Genomic DNA, 17,529 nt, shown 5'->3' with positions numbered 1-17,529 from the left:
ATCTCTCAATATGAGATCCAAAGAGCTGTCACGATCAGTGAAGCAAGCCATCATTAGGCTGACAAAACAAAACAAACCCATCAGAGAGATAGCAAAAACGTTGTAGCCAAATCAACAGTTTGGAACACCCTTAAAAAGAAAGAACGCACCGGTGAGCTCAGCAACACCAAAAGACCCGGAAGACCACGGAAAACAACTGTGGTGGATGACAGAAGAATTATTTCCCTGGTGAAGAAAACACCCTTCACAACAGTTGGCCAGATCAAGAACACTCTCCAGGAGGTAGGTGTATGTGTGTCAGATCAAGAACCCTCTCCAGGAGGTAGGTGTATGTGTGTCAAAGTCAACAATCAAGAGAAGACTTCACCAGAGTGAATACAGAGGGTTTACCACAAGATGTAAACCATTGGTGAGCCTCAAAAACAGATAGGCCAGATTAGAGTTTGCCAGACAACATCTAAAAAAGCCTTCACAGTTCTGGAACAACATCCTATGGACAGATGAAACCAAGATCAACTTATACCAGAGTGATGGGAAGAGAAGAGTATGGAGAAGGAAATGAACTGCTCATGATCCAAAGCATACCACCTCATCAGTGAAGCATGGTGGTGGTAGTGTCATGGTGTGGGCATGTATGGCTGCCAATGGAACTGGTCCTCTTATATTTATTGATGATGTGACTGCTGACAAAAGCAGGATGAATTCTGAAGTGTTTCAGGCAATATTATCTGCTCATATTCAGCCAAATGCTTCAGAACTCATTGGACGGCGCTTCACAGTGCAGATGGACAATGACCCGAAGCATACTGCGAAAGCAACCAAAGAGTTTTTTAAGGGAAAGAAGTGGAATGTTATGCAATGGCCAAGTCAATCACCTGACCTGAATCCGATTGAGCATGCATTTCACTTGCTGAAGACAAAACTGAAGGGAAAATGCCCCAAGAACAAGCAGGAACTGAAGACAGTTGCAGTAGAGGCCTGGCAGAGCATCACCAGGGATGAAACCCAGCGTCTGGTGATGTCTATGCATTCCAGACTTCAGGCTGTAATTGACTGGAAAGGATTTGCAACCAAGTATTAAAAAGTGAAAGTTTGATTTTTGATTGTTAATCTGTCCCATTACTTTTGGTCCCTTAAAAAGTGGGAGGCACATATACAAACTGTTGTAATTCCTACACCGTTCACCTGATTCGGATGTAAATACCCTCAAATTAATGCTGAAGGTCTGCAGTTAAAGCACATCTAGTTTGTTTCATTTCAAATCCATTGTGGTGGTGTATAGAGCCAAAAAGATTAGAATTGTGTCTGTGTCCCAATATTAATGGACCTGACTGTATCTAGGTGGAGTGATGAGACTGTAGGTGCGGGAGACTTCTATGAGTGCTGTTCATGTTTATTATGTGTCTAGGTGGAGGGATGAGGCTGTTGGTGCGGGAGACCTCTGAGTGCTGTCCATGTTTATTATGTATCTAGGTGGAGTGATGAGGCTGTAGGTGCGGGAGACCTCTATGAGTGCTGTCCATGTTTATTATGTGTCTAGGTGGAGTGATGAGGCTGTAGGTGCGGGAGACCTCTGAGTGCTGGCCATGTTTATTATGTGTCTAGGTGGAGTGATGAGGCTGTAGGTGCAGGATACAACAGCTTTCAGCTTAGCAGATTAACTGCAGTTCACAAATCGGACACTAGATGTCGCTAATGCTCAGTGATATGCTATGCATTTTCTATGATGTGTTGTAATATCCTGTACACTGTACTGAAATGGTTGGTTATCTCTTCCTGTCTGTTGTTCTTATTACTATGAGAAAGAGACCTCTTTTTTTTTTCTGTGTTATGTTCCAATAAAGAAGCCAGTTCCTGTTTACTCCACAATGTCTGATCATAATGGACTCCGCTGCACCCAGTGATCACACTCTGCAACACAGGAGACCTCTGAGTGCTGTCCATGTTTATTATGTGTCTAGGTGGAGGGATGAGGCTGTAGGAGACCTCTATGAGTGCTGTCCATGTTTATTATGTGTCTAGGTGGAATGATGAGGCTGTAGGTGCGGGAGACCTCTATGAGTGCTGTCCATGTTTATTATGTGTATGAAAGGAGTGATGAGGCTGTAGGTGCGGGCATCTTTCATGACTGTAGTCCATATTTATTATATGTCTAGGTGGAGTGATGAGCCTGTAGACTGGGGTGTATTTTATGACTGTTGTCCATGTTTATTATACACCTAGTTGGAGTGATAAGGCTGTAGGTGCCTTCTATGACTGTTGTCCATGTTTATTTTATGTCTAGATGGAGTGATGAGAACAGCCTCAATGCACCAATGGAGCTTTTGTTGTATTGATGGCAGAACCGCCATCCCAGAGATCAGGGTCCGCACAAGGGACAGGTGGGGCAGCTGCTCTGGGTGCAGCATGTGTGGGGAGTGCAAGTTGACCATCATTTTATTCACACTTTTGGCACCTTGCAGAGTGGTAAGTTGGGGGTAAAATTTAACATCTTTTGCTTTGGGCACCGGACGACCTTGTCCCAATAATGCCAGAGATTATATAAAATGAAACCTGAGGAAGATGTCATTTTTCTGCCTTCTATCTGCTTTGTGCTATCGCACAGGGGATCAAATACCACCAAAAGAAAGCTCTATTTGTGGGGAAAAAAGGACATCACTTTTATTTGTGTACATCATCGCACAACCACGCAATTGTCTGTTAAAGTAACGCAGTGCAGTATCACAAAAAATGGCCTGGTCATTAAGAGGGAAAATGCTTCCGATCCAGAAGTGGTTAAAGCGGAATTCCACCTGTTTTTGTGTTTATTAAAAGTCAGCAGCTACAAAAAGTGTACCTGCTAACTTTTAATAAACACACACTCACCTGTCCCACGATCCAGCGATGTGGCTGGCAGGAGCCAAGGCTCTCTCCCTGTTCTCCCCGCGGCGCCGGTATCACTAGTGTGGGCACCCGGCTGTGACAGCTTGCGGCTTCACAGCCGGGTGCGCACTGCACATGAGCAAGTCACGTTGCGCGTCCTGATTGGACGGGCAATCTTCTGGGACCTGTGACGTATCCCAGAAGATTGCAGGGAGGGAGGGGCAGAGGAGAACTTCTGCCCGAGCCACCTAGGTGGCCTGAGTGGAAGTGGCTACCTGTCAAATCTAGGTACCCCCCCCCCCAAAAAAAAAAATGACATGTCAGTGGGTCAGGAGGCCGTAAAGCGGAAGTTCCACTTTTGGGTGGAACTCCACTTTAAGCACATAACTAGCACACTTCTAGATTCAATGTGCATATTTTTTTTTTTTGTAAGTTCTTTTTATTGCTGTTTTTATAAAACAGTACAAAAGAAAAAGACCACATAAACAGTTACGACAGCCTGAACATCAGGCGACGATTAGCAAAACAACAAGACACAGAGTATATAGCTTAGACTTAGAGGTTAATACAGTATGTGTATATAGGACCCATACAACCTTCAAATATTTTTCAGTCTTAACGTGACTTAAAAGTACTTCAGTTGGCAGGAACACCAGAGTCAAGCGTTAGGGCAAGGTGATCCCCTGTTGAAGTGTCCACTTTCTATACCCGGGGTCCTCAATAGGCGGACTGCGGGCCGCATCCGGACCCAGATGCGCTTAAATCTGGGCTGCGGCTGCCTGTTTTTTTTTCCAGATCACTGGTTGCTAGATCATCAGCCGCCTGGCGTCTAGCAACCAGTGACGTCACACGCCCGCCACCCAGCATTCACAGCGGAGGAGGAACGTATTCCTCCTCGCACCTAAGCTCCTATGATTCTGTCTCCCAATATCAGTGTCCTATGGGCCACCACACCAAAGAGTCGGCACCAGGGCTGGTATCTGTTCATGTTCACAGCGCCAGGGTAATGTATAGGTCTTGTACATAGCCCCAGAAATACCATTGACCAGTCAAAACAATGTATAAAAACGAAGGCTATTAAGGGCCCTTTAAATACACCCAATTTATTCAGACACTTTAGAGTAAAGCCTCGTACACACGCGTCGATAATTGGCCGTGAATTTTCTGCCAACGTCTGATCGGCCGATTTTCGGCTTATTAGTATGATGCTTCCGACAACCGACTCCGACTTTTCGGCCAAAAAAAATCTGGTGTGCAGGCTGTAAAATTTTTGTTGGCCGTCACCAGAACGGCCGATTGTTCGTCAGTCAGTACAGATTTCGGCAGACAAAAATCTGATGAGCAAGACTGGGCATGCTCAGAGAAGAAAAAACACACGGAAAGTTAACCAGCACATGACATCACTTCTGAAGTAGATTTTTGTTGGCCGAGAAAATTCGTGTGCAGTCTAGGCACATTCCAACCAACAAAACACAACTTGGACAAAAGTCGGACGATCGGTCGGCCGATAATTGTTGCGTGTGTACGGGGAATTACTCTTTGTCCAACCACCCCACACCTTCCCGAATTTATTGGATATTCCCCTGCTGGCATAAGTGGCTTTTTAAAAGGGCAGTGCTTCATTTACAAGTGCTTTCCATGCCTGAATGGCGGGGAAGTGTAGGCTTTTTCCAGGAGAGGACTATCATTTTTCTAGCATTGTAAAATAACAAAGTCAGTGGTGTACGTACAAGGGTCCTTTCACACGGGCTTTCCGCCCGGCGGACTCTGTTTTGCTCAGCGGGGATCGATCCACCAATCCCCGCTGAGCAGGTGGATGACAGCTCTTTCTCCGCTTACTTTGCAGACACAGACCTGTCAGATACCTGCTCTCCTCTATGGAAGATCGGATGAAAACGGACCGCCTGTCCCATCCGATCCTCCAGATAGAGGGAAAATAGGGTTTCCATACATCTGGATTTCACAGACAGGATTGGATCGAATAGCAGCGGGTGTCAGCTGACATGCGCTGCTCCATAGAGGTACCTGGAGCATCCGATCAGGTCCGCCTGAAAAACGAACAGGGACCTGATCGCAAAGCCCGTGTGAAAGGGGCCTTACTAGAGCATCTACCAATCCCAAGAGATGCACTTATTCAATGTGTATTTAATGCAAAAGAATGTAGCAAGTTCTTTCAGGGGTCCTATACCCCTTCCTCAGGGTCTCCCTTGAGAAAGGGGTGTGTGACTAGAGACCCTCATTTCCTCCTTACTTACTGCGCCATTGGTAATTGTTGCACCCCTTCGTATGAAACTCTGCCTATTCACGCCTACTTGGCTCTTTGGTATTGCCATTGGCAGTCATTGTTGGGTATATGCTTACTTCTTTTACATTAGATGCACATTGAATCTATAGGTGTGCTAGTTCTATAAAACATTAAAAGTCTCACTCCTCCTGCTGTATCAATTATACAGATGTGTGTAAATAAAGAAATCTTTTTAATGGAGTTCCATCATACACTGTTTTGCTTAATGGTCTACAGCACATGTGTCAAACACAAGGCCCGGGGCTGAATCCAGCCCACCAGGCCATTTCATGTGGCCCTCGCACCTTTCCTGCAGCGTCCCCCCCATCTCCGTTCCACCTTCTCTCAGCAATTGGCAGCAGAGTGGAGGATAGAACTCCTCCAGCAGATCCTGTACATCTCTGTGCAGCCGTGGAGAGGCTGGTCTCTGCCCCCCCCCCCCCATCTCAGCAGTCACATCGGAGATCCCACAGAACCCGTGCCTCTCTGTGCAGCCACAGCACCTCTCATCTCCTCCTCCCCTGGCCTCAGCATTCAGCAGACTCCAGCAGCAGTGTGGTTATGAGTAAGCGATTATCTATATCGTGAAACGCGTCAACCTGTCATGTCTCTCAATGCACTGTCTGTATGGATTCGGTATGAGGAATAAAACAAAACTTCTTCGATTTCACGTTTTCCGAGTGCGGTCCAACTTCTTTGTTTGTAGGAATTCTGGATGGCGGAGCTGACCAGCACCGGTTCATTTAGCCTCACCCGAGCGGCTTTCCTTTCTCATTCCTAGACTCCAGCAGCTGACTCGAGCCCCTCTGGTAATCCTCCAGACCCTGCACTTTCTGCTTCCTGGCCCCATCCCTAGCTTCTTCCCAGCGGCAGTACAAGGTAAGGTTGGGGGGGGGGGTGCACTGTGATGTAAGGGAGGGTAGGGGGCTTGACTTCTGATCATGGGGGGCATCTGATGTGAGGGGGAGGGTGCTCTGGACATCTAGTCTTACACAAACAACTGGCCCATTGAGGGAAACCATAATGCTGATGCGGCCCGTGATTAAATTTAGTTTTGACACCCCTGGTCTACAGTGATGAGTTGGATGTGTACCCAGTTAAATTGGGGGGGGGGGGGTGGACTGGTATTATATGTGTTACTATTGTAACACACATTACAAGATTTCCTTTGGAAAGGATTTTGCGGTGAATACAAAAATGCAGTTTTGGCCCCCTGGTGCGCTAAGAAACACCTTTTTAGCTCGCCAAAAGCGCATAAAAATGACTCCCCATTAAATTCCATGCAACTGTTCACATTGCTTCTCTGCATTTTGAAAATTCCTGCATGCTGCATTGTTAATGCGTTTTTCAAAATCGCAACCTTCCATTGATTTCTATAGGAAACGCACCGCAGCATTTTTTGTTACATGTCCCAAGTTTCCCAAGTGCATTCTGGGAGTCAAGAATGCAGAAAACACGTTTTTAGGCGCAAAAATGTGAAAGGATTCAAAGGACGTAGCGAAGATTGGTTGAACTCGATTGCTGCGGGTGGCATTATAACTCTTTGGTCACAATCTACAGATCTTCACTGTGTCCTCCACTGAATGCAAAGAAAAGGATTTTACTGCGAGTACAAAAACGCATATTTTTTAACTCTTTTTGCTTTTTATCGGCCTACTTTTTGTGGTGTGCCAGGGACAATCCTATCATATTTACCAGCAACTATCTAAACTCACTCTTCTCAATAATGAAGGATGACAGCAGTGAGGGTGGCATCGGGCGTGCCAGGTACGTCTGGGAGCTGGGCACACAAGGCCCCTATTATGGTACTGTCAGCGACTGTTAATATCACCGGTCTCCCTCTATCAGCGCTGACACTTCAGCCGCCTCCATACATAGAGCGCTGTGAGTCACATGCAATGAATAGCAGCAAATGTTTGGACTGACTTTTTCCATTTTGTACTTGAGAAGATGACAGGTCCTCACTTAACGTGATTAAAAGCCAAGCAGTGTGTGCCAGCCGAGAAGAACATTAACCCCCGCCGCAGAGAACGGCCCTGAAATACAGCACAGTAGATGTAACCTTCTAACTTAATGGCATTTAGTTTGCTAAAGCACCATGAACACTAAACTAGGGGTTCCCCAACCCTGTTGAGACCCAATAACCTCCTTCCATGCCCCAACAGTAAGATAATACACAAAAATAGTATGGGAATGCAAAATATGTATTGAAATGCTGGAAGGCTCTGGATGGAGCTGCAAACAACAGAGGGCGCCAACTAAGTGCAGTATATAGGAAACACCTTTAGTAATAAAATCACACTGGATGGGCTTGGGTGTTGTTGTGGAGGGGGTTAGAGGAGAAGAAATGGTAGCCCTATAGCCGATGAGCATTCTGGAGGAGGCTGGGGTTTTGCAGGGGAACTGTGGGAGACTGGAGGGCACTGTGGGAGGTTAGGGTGCATTGTGAGACACTGTTGGTGGTTAGGGGCACTACATTAGGGCTGGAGGATCTGCAGCAAACTGGGGGGGGGGGGTTGTGGGGGACTGGACAGCACCTGTGGGGTCTTAAGGCTCTCTGGGGGCACTATAGGAGCTAGGGGACACTTTTAGAGGTTAGGGTGCATTGTGGGACACCGTTGGTGGTTGGGGGTACTATGGTGGAATGGAGGATCTGCAGCACACTGGGGGGCACCGTGGGACCTTGGGGTCACTGTCAGAGGTTAGGGTGCATTGTGAGACACTGTTGGAGGTACTACGGGGGGGGGGGGCTGGAGCATCTGCAACAAACTGGGGGGGGGGGGGGCTGGGCAGCATTGTGAGGGCGTAGAGCTCTCTGGGGGCACTATGGGAGCTTGGGGACACTGTTAGGAGGGCTGGAGGATCTGCAGCAAGCTGGGGGGTGGGGCCATGCAGCAATGTAGGGGCTTAGGGCTCTCTGGGAGCACTATGGAAGCTTGGGGACACTGTTAGAGGTTGGGGTACATTTTGGACAATGCTGGTGGTTGGGGGCACTACAGGGGGCTGGAGGATCTGCAGCAAACTGTGGGGGGCTGGGCAGAAATGTAGGGGCTTAGGGCTCTCTGGGGGCACTATGGGAGCCGAGGGACATGGTTAGAGTTTACGGTGCATTGTCGGACACTGTTAGCGGTTGGGGGCATTACGATGGGCTGGAGGATCTGCAGCAAACTGGGGGGCACTACAGGAGCTGGGGGACACAGTTAAAGGTTAGGGTGCATTTTGGGACCCTGTTGGTGGTTGGGGGCACTATGAGGGAGCTGGAGAATCTGCAGCAAACTGGGAGGCACTGTGGGGGCTTAGGGCTCTCTGGGGACACTACGGGAGCTGGGGGACCCTGTTAGAGATTAGGGCTCATTTTGGGAAACTCTTGTTGGTTGGGGGCACTACGGGGGGGCTGGAGGATCTGCAGCAAGCTGTGGGGGGCTGGGCAGCACTGTGGGGGCTTAGGGTTCTCTGGGGACACTACGGGAGCTAGGGGACACTGTTAGAGTTTAGAGTGCATTTTGGGACACTGTTGGTAGTTGAGGGCACTACGTGAGACTGGAGGATCTGCAGCAAACTGTGGGGCACTGTGAGGGCTTAGGGTTCTCTGGGGACACTATGAGAGCTGGAGGATCTGCAGCAAACTCGGGGGCACTGTGGGGGGCTTAGGGTTCTCTGGGGACACTACAGGAGCCGGGGAACACTGTTAGAGTTTAGGGTGCATTTTGGGACACTGTTGGTAGTTGAAGGCACTACGTGAGACTAGAGGATCTGCAGCAAACTGTGGGGCACTGTGATTTCTTAGAGTTCTCTGGGGACACTACGAGAGCTGGGGGACAGCATTAGAGATTAGGGTGTTTTTTTGGGACACTATTGGTATCACTACGGTCTACAGGGGCTGGGTAATCTGCAGCAAGCTGTGGGGCACTGTGAGGGGTTGGGCAGCACTGTGGGGGCTTAGGGCCCTCTGAGGGCACTATGGGAGCTGGGGGAAACTGTTAAAAGGTTAGGGTGCATTATGGAACATGGTTGGTGTTCGGGGGCTGAAAGATCTGCTGAAAGCTGTGGGGGGCTGGGCAGCACTGTGGCGGCTTAGGGCTCTCTGGGGGCACTATGGGAGCTGGGGAACACTGTTAGTGGTTAGGGTGCATTGTGGGACATTGTTGGTAGTTGGGGGCACTATGTGAGACTGGAGGATCTGCAGCAAGCTGTGGGGCACTATGGGATCTGAAACTGCCTTTTTCTTTTTTTTTTTTTATGCCTGTGGTGTGTGAACACACTCAAGCTAACACCAGGTGCATAAAAAAGTGCACACACGCAAACGTGAGAACACAAAAAGTGCACAGGGTGTGCGAAAAGTCCACCTCCAAACAGGACGGACCCTGACCTTGATCCCCCCGGGGCGCAAGACTCCTGACAGGGACTGAGGTACTCACTATGTCCTGCCCAGCCGAAACCAGGCAGACCCTGTTCTCTGGGAGGACTGCCGAAACAGCACACCCCAAGTACTAGGTGGGGCTCCCCCGAAGGGAGACCCCATGAGAGAGGGTGAACTAAGCCAGAAGGCCATATCCACCCCCTCCCAAGACTTTCAAGGTAGGCCCGAGGACCCAAACCCTACTCAATGCCTGTGTAATGTCATGAAACGGCTCCATCAGAAGCCTGTGTGTCAACACAGGGAGCACAATTAGAATGCAGGATAAGAGCGTTGTCACCCTATGACAGGAAGTGCCCGAACCAGGATCTTCATGGCAGGATCACCAGGGTTTACTGTAATATAATGTTTCAGATTTACAATTTGGAAAAATACTTTTGAGCTCAATGTTGTAAAGCTTGTATTAGATTTTAGGGATTGAGTTTATATCGACTTATATCAACAACACCAAAGATAAAACAGCCGTTGTGACACCTCCAACGTCCAGCATTCATTTATGATTCCAGGACCCTTCTTATACGAGTTTCATCCAATGCTCGCCTCAGATCTCTACATGCATAATATATCTGACGTTAGGGGCACTTTAATGTAGGGGATCCATGAAGTAGATGGCTGATCCTAGAAGTTAAATTTGAATGATCCCCCCTCCCCCCCCCTTCATGGTGAATGTGTCATGTTTACTATTCCCGACGCTCCAAGAACGGACGTCCTAATTATATCCACTGCAATCATTTGACATGTCAACAGGTAGACGTCTGTGCATTCCCCCACCCCCGGGGGCTTTAAAGAAACTTAAAGCTGAACTCCATCAAAATCTTTATTTAACCACTTCAATACCGGGCACTTTCACCCCCTTCCTGCCCAGGCCAATTTTCAGCTTTCAGCGCTGTCACACTTTGAATGACAATTGCGCGATCATATAACACTGCACCCATATGACATTTTTATAATTTTTTGAGACGAATAGAGCTTTTTTTTGTATTAATGGTATTAATCATGGTGGTATTTAATCACTATTGAGTTTTTTATTGTTGCTAAACAAACAACAAATGACCAAAAATTTTAAAAAGAAAAAGTTTCTGTTAAAACATTTTGGTAACGGGTCATTTTTTTCTTCACTGATGGGCGCTGATGATGCAGCACTAATGGGCACTGATAGGCGGCACTGTTGGGACTGCACTGATCATCAGGACACTGTGCTCTGATTATCAGTGTAGATGTCCCCTTTTACACTTACCAGTAACCAGCTCTCCTCACATTGTGACAGCGCAAGGAATGCCGATAATCGACAAATGTGTTTACATTGTGATCAGCTGTGATTGGGCACAGCTAATCACGTTGTAAAGGGCCACTGTGATTGGCTCTTTACCCCAATTTGTGTTTACCTTTGTCCAAATCAGACCCTTCCCATTGAGTAATTAGATGGTTACCATTTAGGAATGGGACCCCTCCCATTCAGGAATCGGACCCTTCCCATTGAGGAATAAGACCCTTCCCATTGAGGAATAAGACCCTTCCCATTGAGGAATAAGACCCTTCCCATTGAGGAATCAGATGGCTACCATTTAGGAATGGGACCCCTCCCATTCAGGAATCAGACCCTTCCCATTGAGGAATAAGACCCTTCCCATTGAGGAATCAGATGGCTACCATTTAGGAATGGGACCCCTCCCATTCAGGAATCAGACCCTTCCCATTCAAACCTTTCCCATTCAGGAATCAGACCCTTCCCATTGAGGAATCAGATGGCTACCATTTAGGAATGGGACCCCTCCCATTCAGGAATCAGACCCTTCCCATTCAGGAATCAGACCCTTCCCATTCAAACCTTTCCCATTCAGGAATCAGACCCCCACCCATTCAGGAATCAGATCCCTCCCATTCCGTGATCAGACCCCCACCCATTCTGGAATCAGACCCCCACCCATTCTGGAATCAGACCCCCACCCATTCTGGAATCAGACCCCCACCCATTCTGGAATCAGACCCCCACCCATTCTGGAATCAGACCCCCACCCATTCTGGAATCAGACCCCCTCCCATTCTGCAATCAGACCCCCTCCCATTCTGCAATCAGACCTTTCCCATTTTGGGATCAGACCCCTCCCATTCTGAAATTGAACCACTCCAATTTTGGAGTCCGACCCCTCCCATTCAGGAATCAGTCTGAAGAGTAGTAGTAATGAGCCAAAACTACCCGGGGTTCAAATCAGTTCAGGCAGGGTTTGGTGAACCTCATCCCCAATGAAAAAATGTCCCTTTTTACACTTGCCAGTTACCGGCTCTCCTCTCTTCACTATGTGACAGCGTGAGGAATGCCGATAACCGACAAGCTTGTTTACATTGTGATCAGCTGTGATTGGACACAGGAGTGGTGATGAGCGGTTTGGTTCGGTACCGGCAGGGTTTGGTGAACCTCAATGAAGTTTGGATACTGAACCTGAACCCCACCGAAATAATTTGGAGCTGAATCTGTCATATTAAACTATGCCCATTTTCTGGGCCAATTGGCAAGGGGGTGACAAAACAGAATGGGGGGGGGCACTGACCTGGGAAATCAATGCAAAAAATTTAATAAATCCATTCAGCAAGAAGCAGTGTTTTTTTATTTGCTTTACTGTAAAACATTAAAAATGTTAAATTTCCTATAAATAACATGGAGGTTCCCCTAATCCTGCCTGTGAAGAGGCTTGTCCACAGGATGGGCAGGAGGTGGTGCATTTACAAAGGGGGGGGGGAACTTCCACTTCCGATCGCCAGGACAGTCAGGGCGGAAGTGGGAGCGGGGATACCTGTCAAAATCGGGTACCCACTCCTCCCCAAAAGCTCAATTTCACAAACAGCAGCGGGGCAGAAGGCCTTAAGACGGAACTTCCACTTTTGGGTGGAGCTCTGCTTCAAGTCCAATGTGCATGTCACCTCCTGGACACCCCTCTATTAATTACATCTGACAGGTTTACTGCACTTTCGTACTGAGAGGAGAGAAGCACACACAGTAGCTATGCCCGCCCCTCCCCTCTGCTGCCCATTCACAGAAGCCTTTGTATTTTGTGAATGACTTCACATAATACAGAGACTTCTGTGACTGGGCAGGAGGAGGGGTGTAGCAGCTGCCTCGACTCTACACTTGAAGGGGCTGAGACCAGAGCATCCAGTGGTGGAGCTCTGGAAGTTATCTACACAATAAAACGGTCAGATGTAAATTCAATAGAGAGATACTGTAAGTCCAGGAGGTGGCAGGCAACCTTGATGGACGTTTTTCACCATCTCTATTTGTCCTGTTTATCATGATCACTGAAAGTGAAAGTAAAAGAAAATTCTAAATTTTGGGTTGTCCCCAGAAAAGTAATAGAGGGGAAATATTCCAATTGGGACACTAGTTCTGGTGACCTAGGGGGGTCCCCAAGGGATTGTCTCAATTTGTAGGGATTTCCTCTCAATTCTTGTTTTGGCTATGGGACAGGAAGTGAAGGGAAATCTTTGCGATGGAACAAAGAGCAAAAAAAAAAAAACAAATCTGACAGGTTATAACCCTCCCTTACCCTATCCAAAATTAAAAAAAAAAAAAAAAAGTTTTGCCTATAGTTCTACTTTCAGCAGGGTTTCAACAAGCTTCAAATATTTCTGAAGCCTGCAAGCAGCTTGCTTAACCACTTCCCGTCCAAAATATAGTAAAATGATGGCGGTGCGGTGCAGCTCTTGTTCTTGGACGATGTCATACGGTATGACGGCAAACCAGATTGGACATACAACGTGGCGATCACGGTCGCCATGTTCCTAGGACACGGCACGACCCAGATCTTGATAAAGAGCCGATGACGGCTCTTTACCCATGTGATCGGCTGTGTCCAATCACAGCCAGTCACATGTAAACAAGGAGGTGCCGTTTATCGGCTCTCCTCGCTTCACACTCTGATCATCAGTGCCCTGATTACAGTGCAGCCCCAGCAGTGCCCATCAGTGACATGAATCATAGGGGTTTATTTACTAAAGGCAATCCACTGTGCACTACAAGTGCAGTCACTGTAGATCTGAGGGGGACGTGCAAGGAAAATAAAAAACAGCATTTTTGCTTGCACATGATTGGATGATCGAAATCAGCCGGGCTTCCCCTCATTTCAGATCTTCCCCTCAGATCTATAGCGACTGCACTTGTAGTGCACAGTGGATTTACCTTTAGTAAATCAACCCCATTGCCCATCAGTGACACCAATCAGTACCCATTAGTGATGCCAGTCAGTGCTGCCTTTTAGTGCCTGCTCATCAGTGTCGCCAATTAGTGGCCATCAGTGCTGCCTATCATTGCCCATCAGTGACACCTAATTAGTGCCCATCAGTGTCACCTAATCAGTGCCAATCGGTGCCACCTGTCATTGCCTATCAGTGCCACCTATTAGTGCCCATCGATGTCACCTAATCCGTGCCGCCTAACATTGCCCATCAGTGCTGTCTATCAATGCCCATCAGTGTCACCTAATCAGTGCCACCTACCAGTGCCCATCAGTGTCACCAAATCAGTGCCCATCAGTGCCACCTACCAGTGCCCATCAGTGTCACCAAATCAGTGCCCATAAGTGTCACCTAATTAGTGCCACCTACCAGTGCCCATCAGTGTCACCAAATCAGTGCCACCTACCAGTGCCCATCAGTGTCACCAAATCAGTGCCCATCAGTGTCACTAAATCAGTGCCCATCAGTGTCACCAAATCAGTGCCACCTACCAGTGCCCATCAGTGTCACCAAATCAGTGCCCATTAGTGCCGCCTATCATTGCCCATCAGTGTCTCCTAATCAGTTCCGCCTATCATTGCCCATCAGTGCGGTCTATCAGTGCCCATCAGTGTCGCCTCATCAATGCACATCAGTAAAGGAGAAAAATTTGTTATTTACAAGATTTACTGACTGAAACCTGGAAAAAAAAAAAGATTTTTTCCAAATATTTTTTTTGTTTTAGCAAAAATAAAAAAACCCAGCAGCTAATCAATACCACCAAAATAAAGCGATCTTTGTGTGAAAAAAAAAAAGGATAACATTTTCATGTGGGTACAGTGTTTTTTGACCGTGCAATTGTCATTCAAAGTGTGAGAGCCCTGAAAGCTGAAAATTGGCCTGGGCAGGGAGGGGGTGAAGGTGCCCGGTATTAAAGTGGCAATCAGCACTCCCCTTAGGATCTGTGTTCAACATTTACAAACTGGAGCTGAATGGTACTTTAAAAGCTTCACCAGCACCCAATGAAAGTTGGGCAAATCCTTTATGAAAGCTCACGGTTCACATTGCTCTAATTACAAGCGGAAGCCGTAGGACACCGGCCTGAAGGAGGAGACTGCAGATTGGAACATCATTGGGCATCAGAAGTCTGATTGGTTCTATGGAAAATAATAAAATTGGGGAACATTGATGGTCCCTCCGTCTATCAGACTGGAAATCCACGTGAACTTTCCTCAACACGACATTTTTAGTTTTTGGTGGAGCTGAAGAACCTGAGAGGTGGCTCGGTTTGTATTTCATGGCAGCTATTTGGGGTCTGCAAGCGGTCATCAGGCCGAGGCCTGAATTAAACAGCCTGACAGGCACGGAAATGAAGTCTGAATTTAGTCGGTGCGGGCAGAGAAGCTATAAGTCATAAATTAGTCATTGTATGCCTGGTATGATCCTATCCCTCTATACATAGCGCCCACCTGGGCCATCTCCTCGCCTGGAGTCCATCTCTTCCCCCACACATGACTGGGATCACTAATGAACCAAATACTTATTAAAGGTGTTTTTACTGGGCTGGAGACATAAATTAACGAGCTGTTTACTCCGAGACTTCCAAGGAAAAGAAGTTACTATTAATGAGCGTTTTCATTTTCCAACATCCTGCAGGAACAGGACTGGAATCTTGCAATTTGGCTGCCAAGGACCAGCTGCCAGTACATAAAGCATTTGTGCACAGAGCTTACACTCTAATGTCCCCCCCGACAGTCACATACTATTATGATTTTACATTTATATAGTTCTGACATATACCGCAGTGCTGTACAGAGAACACTGAGCCAGTTACATCAGTCTCTGTACCAGAGGAGCTTACACTCTAATGTCCCCCCACAGTCACACACTATTAATATTATTATATAGCTCTGACATATACCGCAGTGCTGTACAGAGAACACTGAGCCAGTTACATCAGTCTCTGTACCAGAGGAGCTTACACTCTAATGTCCCACCACAGTAACATACTATTATTATACATTCATATAGCTCTAATATATACCTCAGTGATGTACAGAGAACACTAAGCCATTCACATGAGTATCTGCACCAGAGGAGCTTACACTCTAATGTCCCACCACAGTAATATACTATTATTATACATTCATATAGCTCTAATATATACCGCAGTGCTGTACAGAAAACACTAAGCCATTCATATCAGTATCTGCACCAGAAAAAGCTTACACTTTAATGTCCCCCCACAGTCACACACTATTATTCTTCTTCATGCATATACCGCAGTGCTGTGCAGAGGACAGTGAGCCAGTCACATCTCTCCAGAGGAACTTACACTCTAATGTCCCCCCAACAGTCACACAGCACACACTATTAGGATGATACATTTATATAGCTCTGACATATACCACAGTGCTGTACAGAGAACACTGAGCCAGTCACATCAGTCTCTGTACCAGAGGAGCTTACACTCTAATTTCCCCCCCACAGTCACACACTGTTTTTATTATCATACATCTCTGACATATACCGTAGTGTTGTACAGAGAACACTGAGCCATTCATATAAATCTCTGTACCAGAGGAGCTTACACTCTAATGTCCCACCACAGTAAAATACTATTATTATACATTCATATAGCTCTAATATATACCGCAGTGATGTACAGAGAACACTAAGCCATTCACATCAGTATCTGCACCAGAGGAGCTTACATTCTAATGTCCTCCCCCCCCCCCCCCCCCCGACAGTCACACACTATTATACATTTATATAGCTCTGACATATACCGCAGTGCTGTACAGAGAACACCGAGCCAGTCACATCAGTCTCTGTATCACAGGAGCTTACACTCTAATGTCCCCCCAGAGTCACACACTATTATATAGCGCTGACATATACCATAGTGTTGTACAGAGAACACTGAGCCAGTCACATCAGTCTCTGTACCAGAAGAGCTTACACTCTAATGTCCCCCTACTAGGGTTGCCACCTCATCCCTTTAAACCAGGACACACATTAATTACACAGGTTCTGTGGCTGATTAAGGTGGTAATTAAACTCACCTAGTGCCTTATATCAGCCTGAGAACCTGTGTAATTAATATGTGTGCTGGATTAAAGGGATGAGGTGGATGACACACACTATTAATATTATTATATATCTCTGACATATACCGTAGTGTTGTACAGAGAACACTGAGATATTCAAATGAATCTCTGTACCAGAGGAGCTTACACTCTAATGTCCCACCACAGTAGCACACTATTATTATTAGACATTTATATAGCTCTGACATATACCACAGTGCAGTACGGAGAACACTAAGCCATTCATATAAGTCTCTGTACCAGAGGAGCTTACACTCTAATGTCCCCCCACAGTGACACACTATTATTATTATACATGTATATAGCTCTTACATATACCGCAGTGCTGTACTGAGGACAGTGTCACATCTCTCTGTACCAAAGGAGCTTACACTCTAATGTCCCACCACAGTCACACATTATTAATATTATCATATAGCTCTGACATATACCGCAGTGTTGTACAGAGAACACTGAGCCATTCATATGTCTCTGTACCAGAGGAGCTTACACTCTACCTAATGTCCCACCAGTCATACATTGGTATTATACATCTATATAGCTCTGACATATACCATAGTGTTGTACAGAGAACACTGAGCCATTTATATAAGGCTTTGTACCAGAGGAACTTACATTCCATGCCCCCCCCTACAGTCACACATTAT

Source organism: Pelophylax lessonae (assembly GCF_965119305.1).
Source record: "Pelophylax lessonae genome assembly, chromosome: 1".
Classification (NCBI taxonomy): Eukaryota; Metazoa; Chordata; class Amphibia; order Anura; family Ranidae; genus Pelophylax; species Pelophylax lessonae.
This window is presented reverse-complemented; position numbering follows the sequence as displayed.